The 7,946-nt window shown below is 36.6% G+C and overlaps 1 pseudogene across 1 annotated transcript; it reads right to left on the bottom strand.

Annotated features, from left to right (window-relative positions):
* Positions 1-725: 725 nt before the first annotated feature.
* Positions 726-6,901, bottom strand: LOC146459555 (uncharacterized; annotated as a pseudogene). The gene is made up of 9 exons (XR_014857858.1): positions 6,760-6,901; positions 5,381-5,661; positions 4,851-5,020; positions 4,154-4,250; positions 3,829-4,026; positions 3,529-3,688; positions 2,883-2,989; positions 1,956-2,315; positions 726-1,347 (listed from the first exon to the last, which is right to left on the bottom strand). The product of XR_014857858.1 is annotated as an uncharacterized LOC146459555 (transcript).
* Between the last annotated feature and the right edge of the window lie 1,045 nt (positions 6,902-7,946).

Here is a 7,946-nt window from a genome sequence, read left to right as displayed (position 1 = left end):
ACACAAGGCAACATTGAAATATTGCGGCGGCGCTGCGTCAATTTGTCTGAAAAACCCTTGCGAACTGAATTTTCAGAAACCTTGGAATTCCTAGGAATTCCTAAGAATTTTTAGGAATTCTTAATAATTCCCAGACTTGCAAATCAGTATAAAACTAAGAGCTATGAAATTCAGCGAACAATTGGGAATCTCAAAAAACGTTATTGGGATTAATCGGGAATTCCTAAGAATTCCTAACAATTCCTAAACTGACACAGAATTTTTATGGGAATTTACGAGAATGTATGGGAACTGTTATAAGAGGCGTCAATGAATGGGAATTCTGTGGAATATATGAGAACAAAGTAAATTGTTAACGTGAATTAAGATTATTTAACTTAAAATAAAATGAGTTGCTTTTCATGTCCAGTCATGAGCCAAAACAAATTGACTACTACAATTGAATACAAAGCCAAGGTACATTCAGTGAGGATGAATAGAATAACACGCAGTCAAAGCATACACTGTAGGCGATTCTTGAAACCACTGCTTTTAACTTGAATGGTTTGGTTTAGTGAAGATTATTATCCACTTGTTTAAGGACGGTGCCTACTAATACCGACGTATTTTTACGCGATTTATGACCATGCGGGAAACGTAGATTTTAGCAAGGGCTATGGAAATCCAAAAAGAAAATCGTTGGTGAGAACGCATTTTTTAGAGATAATTAAACAATTAAAGCAATGTATGGCGTTTTTTCTCCATATTGAAGCTTTATTATCTCTGGAAAATGGATGGTAAATTTTCTTTTTGGATACCAAGAGCACTCGTTAAGTTCTGCTTTATCCGCATAGTTTTAAACCGTACAAAAATATCCCTGTATTGGTAGGCATCATGCCTAGGAAGCCCGGCGATCTTGTGATGCGCAGAACGTATGCGCAGTAACAAAACTAGGCACCATCCCTAAATTTACTAGAAACTTAACAGCAGTTATAATGTTCAAGTTCTAGTGACAGAATGAGAGAATAAAACCTTAATTTTATAGCTTTTTATGCTCATTATGCAATCCGCAGTTCATCTTTTAAAATTAATATTTATAATGAAAAAAGCTCTTGATCTGATGAAAAATGCAATGTAATGTACATGTAATAAACGAAATGTAGAAAAAAAGTTCTGTCCAATGTCGTGAAGACAAAATCGCAAATTCTAAACTACATTTTTAACTTAATGTCCATCCAGAATGAAGCTAATCATCCACAGACTCCATTGAAATTCGGCAAGCGTACAGTGCATGGATTTTCAGCATTTCCCTCAAGATAGAAGACTTTTTCACTGATTTCCTCAACTTTCGCCAGTCGATGTTCACCTCTGAAAATCAGGTTAAAAATAACAGTAGATTAGGATTAAAGGAGCCTTTAAGATCTATACCATAATTATAAGTGGCAGGACTACAGATTGGATTTCAAGATGTATGCTGTAATTTTAAAGCACTCGCTGCTTAATCACAATTTAAAATTTTAACAAGTTAATCCAGTAAAAAGTCGTTTTTTCTTGTGTTGCTTTGGATCATGAAGGCACTCATGACCACCAGAAAGAAAAGGTCCTGATTTTCAACAAATTAATTTCTCCCCATCTTAAGAAAGTGAAATAATAATAATTCACAATTATCCCACGAGCGCGCGTTGGATACAAGATGATAGATAGCAAACGAGGCGCGTAGCACCGAGTTGGCTATTAATCATCTCATATCCAACAAGCGTTATGCCTCCAGAAGAAATCAAGAAATGTTGCTAGATCTTACTAATTTTGCTTTGCAAGAACAACCAGAAGACAATTTAATGGTCGCTATTTCTTGGGCATGGTACAGGCTGTATAATGGCTCATATACCATATCCGCTATTAGCCAATCAAATCCCTGGAATTGCATTATACAAAGATCCAGTTTTTAATAAGAATTGATTATTGCCCATAATTACCTTTCTGATTTCATTCGCAGCACATTACATCCAGCATTTTCATAAAAGAATGGTCTCTCTAGATCAGGTTCTAGTTCTTCATAAACAAAAAAGGCATCTCCTGATTCCTTGTCCCATATAAAATAACTAATTTCCCCAATTTTTCCATTGGAAAGCAACACCACACAAGCATTGCGTTTCACCATTCTTGTGTACTCCTTGGAAAAATACACATGTCCTTTCATGACAATCCTAAACACTTTGCATATGTTTTCCCCACACTGTTGTGCTACATCATCAGCCACACTGCGAGGTAACCCTGTCAGGTTCTTTGTCCCGCCTGCAATCTGGCATTTGTTTGCCTCTTTCAGATTGTTTAGACTGAAGGACAGCAATAAAATAATTTACATCAAATTACATTGTTTTTGCTGTGACCTCTTTACTGGATAGTACGGTTTTTAATCATGAATTAACACAAACAGTACTTTACATGAACTGTAAACACTTAGATGTTCAGTGTACCAAGAACTCGGATGGTGGAAAAAAAAAATGGCCTGCCTCAACAACAGGTGATACAGCTTATGACAGTGGGCAGCTTAAAGGAGTGGTGTCACAGCAGTTTTGTCTGCTTTGCTTATTTTTGCCACTTACATGTTATGAAACGAGAAGAATTGCTTCTAATCAACTAAATCACATCCTTATTACAAACAAAACTGTGTCTCTCTAGCATTACGATTTTAAGTCACACTGAAATGCAGCCTATATGTATTCCAGTCTTCTTCAATTTCATTAATCTCGGCCAATTTTGTAGCCATTGTGTCATTAAAATGACCATTAACCGTTTTATGCAGTTGTTACTGTATTGTACTCAGTCTTGTGGCTAGTTCCTCACAGATGAATTAAGCTAAAAACGTGTATCAAAGTAGGAGAGAAGAACATAACTTATACCTTCTCTTTGCAGTGAGCATTCGAGTGACAAAATCCTTGGTTGATCCAGGTGTCATTAACGCTGCATCATTCCGCAGACAGCTCTTTGCATGCAACATCCATATCAGCTAAAAAAATGTGTAAAAATGATAAAGATAACAGTAAATAAATAAACCTGGTTTGTTCAATTTTGACCAAATAAAATTGTGAAAGCCACAGTGATTTCTCAACTTATCTGCTCACCAACAAAATGATTTATTTAAAAAAAAAATCCCAAACCTTGTTTCATATAACACACTTTGTAACGTCTATCACCTTGCAGAAAGAGAGTGCTGAAAATAATGAAAATTATTTTTTTATATCAAAATATAAACTCAAAACGTTCTACCCTGCTAAAAATAAGAAAAATGTTTATCAAGGAAGTGCTTATACCTCTTTCATAAATCTTCAATTTGTTTGAAAAATATCTGCATGTCGTAATTCAATTTTATCCTTGGTGTAATTGTAATTTCCTCTGTTTTCAATAAACTCATTCACATTATCATACATTACTATTCCAAAAAACAAAGGAAAATAAAACTAAAATCAAAGATTTTATCAAGCCATAAAAGACGCATTATCATTCTAGGCAAAGAAAATTCTATTTATGAGTGTCACTGCTACTGACTTGTCTACAAACGTTTCCAGTGCCATGGCAAAAGTCCATAAGGGTTCCATTCATGTCTTCAAATCCAAATGTGGACCAAGCCCAAAGTGGCCCCAGCCTTCAACATAATCAACCAAGTGGGCTCCTGCATTATGTACATTAAGGCCACAACTCCCATCTCCTTTTCAAAGAAATATTTTTTTGTCACAATTAACTCAAACATTATTTTAAGTGACTTAACTACTAATAGAAATGATGACCTCACAAAATTTGACTTCTGTTATTAATCATGAATTCGTTATAATTACATGGACTTCATACCATAAAATGCCTGAAAGTCTTTGTAGAATTTGTCCAATAGTTCCCTTGCAGTCTGTAACTGAATTGCAGTTATTCCACTGCCAAGTAGGATGTAAACTGCTTCAGAGAAATGGGCAAAATGCTGAAGATATTTATCAGGCAGAAAGCCCACCAAACATGGCAATGCATAAAACAAGAGCCAGGACTGCAACTCGGAAGCTTCAATTCAAAAGAACAAAACGATAATTAAAATCATGCATGTAACAATTTTTAACAAATTTCTTACATAATGTAGGTACAATATTATTGCACAATACAAAAACCGTACAGGAACATGTACATGTACCTTTAAAGTTCTTAAAGTGTTTCTCAATGTCCCTTGGTAGCCTAGACAGTACGTCTGGGGGTCTCATTTGGGGGACTCGTTTGTTGATTTGTTTTATCTGAAAACCAAGAAGGTTAGAAGACAAACATTTTGTTGACTATAGTAACACTAGCAATTTGTGCACAACAACAAGCTGCACATCAATGAATTTAGAACTTAACTACTTTCCCTGAATAATTTTGTGTTTTCAGTGTCCAAAATTTAATTATTCATCCAGGCACCAAGTGGTGTCTAAACATTTCTGTCACCAGATGGAAAAATCTGGCAACGCCAAAAAGTGTCTACAGGTAAAATTGTTGCTTCATGGCAAAAACACGTAAAACACATATCATGCCATGAAATTATTATGTCCCTTATGAGTTTAGTTGAAAACGTTACCATTAACAAGACAGCCCTGTTAGTTAAAAGTCTGAATACCGCCTCCAGGTTTACTGTGAATATTGTCAATACAGCTGTACTTTTACTAACATCGTCTTTAGCTACTGTTTTTAAGAGATCAGCTTCTCTTGTTTGTTTTTTATATACATGGGTGAATATATTACAGTGTACCAGTAGATTTGTATGACATGCATGAAGTAAAAGTAAATGTCTGTACATGTAACTTTTAAAAAGAAAAAAAAAGCAACTGTGCAAATGCTGGGCTTAAACAGACTCATACCTGACCACCGACAAAATAAGCTTCTTATGGTTGCTTGAAGAAAACCATTTGTAGAGCAGAGTTTTAGTGATGCCTAGTAAACACCCATGCATATAGTCTGGCACCATTCCCAAAACAATGTCAAACCAGGGCATCATGGCCAAGCTGGTAACATCAAACATTCCTGCAACCTGAACACCAGATTCAAAATCAACAAACACTTAATACAGAGCTTGGTCATCATGAAGTGAAATCAGAATATGCCTTTTGTTTACTTTGTGAAATAATAGATTATCCAGTTATTGTACCCAAGCACATGCTCAGCCTCTATGTAATGATAACTTATAATTCTAATCACAGTCATCCTTAAAACTATTACTTATGACTATGTACATTATTGCAAGCAGACAAAGACCATTTTTACAGAACATTTTACGCATCGTTGATACATGATTCTTACACAAATAAATTGCAAAGATAGCAAGTGGATGAAGTGGATATCTTCAAAAATGCAGTTAAACAGTGACCTTAATTTTTAAGATGAGAATTACCTTTGCTTTGCTCTGACTTGCTTGGACAGCATTTTCCAAAAGTGACTCTGTAGTACGATTGGGAGCCCTCTCACAAAGTGATCTGTATGGGTACCAGCGAGTGTGGCCCTTCCCCTGTTTAACAACAACTCCTATTTCTTCACAAGTAACACAACCACTTGCACCATTATGCTGTGTCATGTTTACGATGTAGGCTTTCCCTTGTAGATCTGTGGATCCAAGCAGGACTGCAGCTCGTACTTCAACTGGTGATGCCTCTTTTGCAACTTCAATAGTTATTCCTTTAGGTCATAGAAAAAGTTATTCATAATGAATCAGAAGTCCAAAGTTAAGGTGTATCCTAATGCAGTAATAATATTATTACACCCTTAAACTCATAAACAGTCGATGAGCTTGGGTGCTGGTGTCTAAAAGATTGGTGGAGCCAGGCAGCAACCAGGCACCAGGATTAGGAGGTATCCACAAGCAGTCACCACAAAAGGCACTGTCATACTGAACCCAATCAGCGGAATACTTACCACATCTGATATTTCAACCAAAGGGAGGGCTTAGAAAAATACAGGCAAGCACAATGACCTTCCTCACAGGCCAGCAAGCCAGCAAATGCATAGCAAACCATGAGGTGCCCCCAGCAGAGAGCACAAAGGCCATGCCCCTGAGCCATGACGAGATGTGACCGCTGAATGACATTGTCTTGACTTTAACCCTGTCTAATTACATTTAGCCAACTGAAACTTACATGTACATTTAACTTGTTCAGGTAAGTAAAGACTAACTATAGAGCTCATGGTTTTGGAAAAAAAAATGGAGATTTGTTGACAAGTGCACATTTTTTGCTGCATTATATTATATTGTTCCTAGTGAAAACTGTTCCAGTACAAGAATTGATCCAATTTACTGACAAAAGTTTTGTGTAGGTATTTAAACTGACCCATTACATTTTTGTTTGGAATAATATTTGTGTATTTCCAGAAAATATCCATACCTCCACCACAGAAGGAATTTTTTTTTTTAAGACCCCCCACCCCTCTGGAAATTCCAATAATTATTTAGCTTGATACATTACTTCAAATGTTTTGGCCTTAGAGAACCTCTACCCTCCAGGAAATTCCAATCCCTTCTGTGGGTGGAGTATGCATATTTTTTTGGAAATGCCAGTAAAAAAAAGCTACTGTCAGTGTTTTAGCCAGAAGGGCATCCAGGTGTCCTATGGACGCCCCCTTCTGAGGGAAATGCATTGAAAATTCACCTAACCTTTGAAAATAATTACAACAAACATGCCTCTTAGGTGCCCATCTTCAATTTCTTGCTAAAAGTCTGGCTACTGTAGGGCTAGGAAAATTTTGTGAGGAAAGATATCTATGTACATGTACACTTACCTTCTTTGTACAGATTATTCATTTGAGATGTAAATGGCTCAAAGAAGGCATTAAATGGTGGTTTTCCTTTTCCCTGCCAAATCCCCCACAACATCATGTTAGTTTTTGAAAACCTGAAGAGGAAAGCATTATTGTCATGTAATGTTCAATACAAGTACACTGTACACATGTATTATAACAAAGGCACATGTGATGTACTACAGTGTATCCCTGGATGCACTTTTCATGACATAAAACCTACATGTACATGTAAATAATTCAGCGTTTGACTTACACCCTTATGGGACTTGCATGTATTTGCAGTCAAACCTGGTCTGGAGTACCCTCACTAAATTATGCTAAATAAATGAAGTCATTCTTCTCAGAACCCAAGGCAATAGTTACAAATATCAACATCATGGTTTTCTGCATTCTTGCATGCTAGTGAGAAATGAACTCATATCTAATGTAACAGAAAAAACTTTTCTGTGTTTGTTAAAGGCCCATGTTCACCCAAGAGACATTGCGCGCCGAGCTGAATTTCGCACAGTCGAAAATTCAGAAAATTACCAGCGAGCGCTAAATAGCGAAAGTAATCCACATTCATCGAGCTCATTTCCTGGAATATCACTATTTTTCGTGTCACTAAGCTTTGTATAATATCCTCTCGCTTTATTTATGTGGATATTTTCAAGAACAGTCTTCGTGTGGAAAGGAAAATTGGAAAATCGTCGGTCGCTTCTAAGTAACATCTCGCCGTTGACAATGTAGTTGTACAGTTGTTATTCCGAAGGAATGTATTCGTCTCGCTTTTATTCTGAAACAAAGAAGCGAGAGGATTTGTTGTCTCCATGCATGCATCTGTTGTAGCGATGTTGAAAGATTTTTTTTGGGGGGGAGGGGGGTAAAATTTTCATACACTCGATTTCTTAGAAAACCACTGCCCCCCCCCCCCCCCCTCCCCCCCCCAGGACGTAATAAACGATCGGTCCCTAAGTAAACGTTAACAAACGGAGAATACAGGAAAAATAATGTTCGGTTGTGGCCCGAAATATTTCAGTGAGCGCTTTATTTCAAAATTAGAACGTGTTTACAAAACTTATGCGCTGCGAAGTGCGAATGAATAACACAAGCCCAACACAAAATGCTCAAAACAATTCATAACTCTGTGGAAATTTCTCTTACTTTCTTACTCTCTTAATTCTAGT

This window comes from Pavona decussata, unplaced genomic scaffold, assembly GCF_977016875.1.
Source record: "Pavona decussata unplaced genomic scaffold, jaPavDecu1.1 SCAFFOLD_218, whole genome shotgun sequence".
NCBI lineage: Eukaryota > Metazoa > Cnidaria > Anthozoa > Scleractinia > Agariciidae > Pavona > Pavona decussata.
Note: the sequence above shows the minus strand (reverse complement) of the source record. Positions and strands in the feature narration are given on the sequence as shown.